Here is a 6,000-nt window from a genome sequence, read left to right on the forward strand (position 1 = left end):
ACAGAACAACGCATTGTAACAAGATGATCAATGCTGTTCACCTCACCTGTGAGTGTTCTGAATGTTTTTGCTGATTGGTGTATATTGCAGTAGTGTCTGGTGAAAGCCAGAACTTAACAACTCATCAAGTACCACATTACAATAAATTTTCTGTTGGTTACAGTAAGTTTTCCATTCATCTACCTAGCCTGTATTAGACAACCAAACATTTTGATCATTGTCTTATACTGAACTTTAAAAAACATCTTTGACTTGACGACCTTCACCCTTTCCTGGGATCATCCAGCAGCTCAGCGCAGAGCAGATGGAAATAAGAGTCGTGGCACAATCTCACCTTCTCGGCTACAGCATGATTCATATGGCAACAGATGATGGTTACAGTTTGCACTCTCTCTCTGGCCAGCACCACGTATAAACACACGCAGATGACGAGGTGACTGCCAGTCGGTATCAGACCAACTTGGGCCTCGTGTCTCACTGTCTGAGACTGCAGCCCTGTATCTCCTATCAAGGTCAGACATGGAGGCTGTCATTCACAGTGAGAGGCCTTGTTCACCCCTGCGTCTTCACTCTCACTCACTCACATAACCAGTAATCCCCTTTGTGTCAGCTAACCTACAAATATGCATGTACAGACACACAATCATTCCACTGAACACATTTGTACGACCAACGTGTGCACATATTCCCTTTGCAAGTCATGATTTCAAATAAATCATTCATAGCAAACTCACTGAGCTAGTTACACATTCACCAAATGTTTCAGACACAGTGAGAGGGATTATGTGACAGTACATCACTGGAGTAGCACAGCATAGTGCAGTAACATTGCAGCATGGGAAAAAACAAACTTCAACTGTACTGTATCCGATTTGTCCAGACCAGTGTTAGATGTATTTGTATGTGGGCTGCACCAACTGCATAGCCTGTCCCCCGCCAGCCACCATATTGAATTGATTTGAGCCTTGGCCCTGGTGATGCAGCTAAGTGAGCTGAATATTAAGCCTGATGAGACAATGGCTCTGTGTGCATCCTGTCTCTGGGGTTGCATCTCTAAAGGCCTTGCTCCATTCTTCATCTCCTCCCACTTCACCGAAAACATTGCAAAAAGCTTTAACACTCACCTTGGGATATTATTTTCCCATGCAAAAAGGCACTAATGACTTTTGAGACTCCGTCTAAAACATGTAAGTCAGAATCCAATAAGATACTGTTGTTTTATCCAAAGTTGCCAGGAATTTGACGAGAATTACATTCACAGCGCCACTTTTCTAAGCCTTCATATGATGTCATAGCTTCATAAATGGAATAGTGTTATTGATCGAATGTAAGTGGATAGGATTGAAGGCTCTGTGTGGGCAGGCCCCTCAAATAAGCCACTGAGCAGAGTGCATTTGCTGAAATGAAGAAAAGCTGAGCTGGTGTTTAAATAGATCCAGCCACATTAATCTGTGCCACGGTGATTATAAAATGTATTATTCAGTCTGAAATGTAGGGCGAGGAAATGAAATAATTTGATTCTGATGCAATATTTTATCCATTTTCATACTTATATTTCTACAGTCATTTTAATACAGTTAATCGCCAATATAACTTCAATCACAGAAGGCCTCATTCATTTAGAGATATGGTAAAAGCTCCACCTAGTGGATGCACGTTCAGTGTTCTTCATTGACAGTATCTTTGCACCTTATTTACCTTACAATAGCAGGAAGTACTGAGGCCTATACGTTTGTAAAAGTGAAAATAACATGGCCTAAAAATACTTAATTACAATTAAAAGTTCTGATATCAAAATGCAAGTTTTATCAGCTAAAGGGATTTAAAGTATCAAAAGTAAAAGTACTCATAATGCAAAATGCCCCCTTCAAAGGGTTAAGTTATGTCGCTAGCTTATAGAGCATTTTGATGTTATAGTTCATCAATGTTTAGCCAGTTTTAGATATTTTGTATGCTACTGGGTAAAATAGGACTATAGTACTGCATTATATCATATCCACTAAACACATCATAAGTAAAAAGTAACAGGTAACAAGTTCTGTCAAATAAATGTAGTGCAGTAAAAAGTGCAATATTTCACTCTTAAATTTAGTGGCACATAAATATAAAGAATAAAATAGGAATACTCAAGTAAAGTAAAAGTACCTTAAAATTGTACCTAAGTACAGTACCTGAATAACTATATATAGTTGCATTCCACCACTGCCACTCATTAAACAATGATACAGGAATTGATTTCAATTTCACTATTGTTATTTTTACCTAATCAACCTGTAACCACCAATTTTTAAAATAATAATTGTTTCCTTGAGACCAGTGAAAAATGCACATCACAATTACCTGAACATTAAGGTGATGTCATCAAATCTCTCGTTTAACAGTTCAAAATCCAAAAATATTCTTATATAATTTAAGAACATCAAAATAGCAAATTCTTACATTTGAGAACCTGAAATGATTTTTGAAAAAAAAAAAAAAATTCTTTACTTACTTCTCTAGAAATAAAATAGTTCCATGTTGCACAAAAATGGGATATCAATTAACAAAGCATCTATTTTGTTATGGGTGCTTAACTGAATTGTTCCATAAGCCTAGACTATTTCTTGAATGAAAATCTTAAAATATTGTAGTGTGCCTAAAAACTGTTTCAAAACAGACTGAAGTAACCATCATCTGCAGTTTTTTAGCAGCAGGTGGCAGCAAAGATCTGCATGCTGTTAAACTTTGTTGACCCACTTACTGTATTTCAGTGGGTCATCATATTAACCCCTGTCAAACAAAGTGCATGCAAATTCCTCAAATGCTTCAAACGTATTCTATAAAAAGTGACAGTTTTATATGTGGCTAAAAATTTAAGTGATTATGATGGTTGAAAAAAACATTATCTTGTGACTCAAATGTTTGATTTGAAATTGCTTAATATCATACACTATTAATGTGCATTCATACTATTACCAGAGGACTTATTAGGAATAATTGTATGCACATCACATTGGTGCAAGGCTGTCAAAAGTCAGTGCACATATTTTTATTTTTATTTTTGTCATGAATGCTTGCTTAAAACATGCCCAAAAAAAAGTTTAATCAAGACAGTGTTTCAGTCCTGCTTAGATTTTTGTCCAGTCAAAATGTTTCCAGAGGATATCATGCAAAGGTTCTCTTAACACTGAGATAATTATATTTGCAAAAATCCATATTTTATAATTAAGGTTGAGGCAATACAGGCAAATCCATCTTGTTAAGCTCAACAGTGGAGCAGTATGCTGCCCCTGAAGCTGCAATTCTCAGGATGGGTGCCATTTTTTATCTATAAATTACTTCATCAAGTGTTTGCTTCTTCATAGGCTGTTATTTCAGAGCCAGGTTCACTTCAGGGACAGACATGTTGTAAGCGAACACGGCAGTTGTCATTATATTATCTAGATGTGGAAAGCATTCTGAGTCTCCCCTTAATTGGGAAACCAGCTGTTGTCCAGACAGAATGTCTTGACCGTAGCCCATTACTGCGGACTGTCATTCTGTCTGCTCTCTTGAGTTGTGTTGCAACGAGCCGTAGCTTCTGAGTCTAATGGTCCTCCACGTCCTCCTCACGTGGAGAAATCACCAGCGGCCGTGCAGGAACTCAATGCACTGCTGCTGACATCTGTGTGGGTGTTTTTGAGATTCATCTATTTCGACAAGATTTTGCATCAACTTGCTTTATATTTAATGCAGAGCTGGATTGTTTCATCTTGATGCACTGGTAGCAGTTACAAATAGCTCTTCATTCATAGCATTAATCAAAGTACTTTTACTACTATACTTTAACTGACTGTGCTTTACTTTAAAGTCCTCCCCAATTTATTTCTACTATGCAGATTAACATTTAAGATCCAAGACACACAACCAGCCTGGAAAATATGATTCACTGTTCCAGATTTAACCACACAACAGTATATTAAGTTTGATGAACCAATCCCAGCTCAGAAGTCCAAAAACTGCTGTAGATAAAATCAGCTTGTATGTCAACAGATCCATGACAATTGGGCAAAGGCAACCTGCTGATGAAAATTGTGGAATATGGCTGAAAGCTCCAGAGAGAGCTAGTAAGTGGACCTTGACTTTAAATTGTTTTAACAGAGCAAAGGGTGGTGTCTGGGGCCCCAGCCCTGAATGTTTTTCTCAAAAACTCCAAATTGTGCTATTCCCTAAAAAGAACTGTCCCTTTATTAGCCTAATATTAAATCCAGTATACAGTAGACATTGTTGTAGATCCTTGATTTGTGAAGAGCCTGCATCATTATGACATTGATTCAAAAGTAGCAGATTTGTCAGCAAAACATTCATTCTGTGAACTACAGCAAAGTACAATAAAATCCCTACCTGTTATGAAACTTGCAAAAACTAACATCAGACAATGTTTGTGTTTGTGTTTGAGTCAGTTGTAGAGCAGTTATACACAAGAAAGGGTGTAGGCTCTGTAGGAGGATTATTTTTCCCTATCAGTGTTATGATGTCCTTTACTGTTTCCAAGGTCAAGCATTACATTAATTTTTTAAGGTAGATTTAAAAAATCCAAGTATTACACTGAAATGCTGTAATGCACCAATAATACAATATATCACACTCACAAGAAGTATTTTTCTATATAGGTATTACTTTTATAAATCTAAATGATCAGAATACCTTCTCTACTCTACTGTATATCTTTAGTCTCATGTATATGTCCTCGTCACATGGACACTCTGACTTGTTACAGATTAAACTGCAGACCCCAGAGGCTCTGTGAACCCAATCTTACATGCATCAGTACTAATACATTGTACTGGTATATACTAGTAACAGTCACACTAAGAAGCTTTGAGTTAAGGTGATGCACTGCTGATAGGGTGCGGACGTTTTTCCTTTGCTAACTTCTAAATACATGCAGAGCAGAGCTGTCCACCCTGTCAAACAAAAGCACTTCAGCAGGCTGGATGCTGGCTGAAACAGGCTGATATCATCAGACTGACATTTCTAAACCGCTTCTCTCTACACATGTTAAGAGTCATCACCATGCAATATGTGAGTGTTTGAAAAAAACAGTACGTACAGGCTTCAGTACAATTGGAAAAAAAAAAAAAGATTTACTTGTGTATTTGAACAGTTTTGCGGACAATTCACAACAGTTCAGAAGGAAATAATGTACTTGATTTCTCCACACATTTTTTTGGGTGTGAAGCTTTAATTAGTGATTGCTTTGCACGTCAAGAATTTAGATGTAAATCAGATGGCAAGCTTTACAAAATATGCATATGTTGCCTGTAAATTATCAATATCAGCTTCACCTCAGCCAACTACCAATTTCTATTAGTTGTGCTCACATGATGACACATCAAATAAGGCAATGGTGGCATATCAAACATTTTTTTTCATTGTGGTATTTATCATTGTGGTATTTATCATTAGTCTTCTTTAATTAAAGCTTAAAGAAGACTTTAACTCCAGAAAAGTGTCTGAATACTCCTTCCAACACTCTGTATGTAAGTGCTGAGTGTGCCTGGAGGTCGTGAGAGGTCCACTGGGGTCCCAGGACTCATACAGAGCAGCCAGTATTTGCTTCCAGGCCTTGGGCCAGGCTGCTGAGTGACGCCCACATTGCTCTGCCAAAGACGTGGACAGAATGTGAGGGGGAGCTGGGACGTGGAACTGACTGGATGAGGAAACGAGAGCAGAGAGATGCAATCTGCAAGTGGGGTCGCACACTCAGCATCTGGCATGAGCCGAGAAAACAAAGCTGCTTCATTAATGGGCAGTTTATCGCAACAGTTTGACTGGAAACCCTCATGAGTTGGCCTGGTGTCAGCGTGTGCGACACAATGTTTTCTCCAGCTGTTCTGTGATTCTCCTGAAAAGTGCAGAGGTTTTCTTGCACACAATTAGCAGGACCATGCAATGGCCCATATGCCACCATCCTGCCGAGGCATCTGGGAATTTAGAGACGTGGTTCTTTATCTCTGAAGTGAGAGAGCTGTGTGATTG

The sequence above is a fragment of the Plectropomus leopardus genome, chromosome 7 (genome assembly GCF_026936395.1).
Source record: "Plectropomus leopardus strain MGB_pleo_1.0 chromosome 7, ASM2693639v1, whole genome shotgun sequence".
Lineage (NCBI taxonomy): Eukaryota > Metazoa > Chordata > Actinopteri > Perciformes > Serranidae > Plectropomus > Plectropomus leopardus.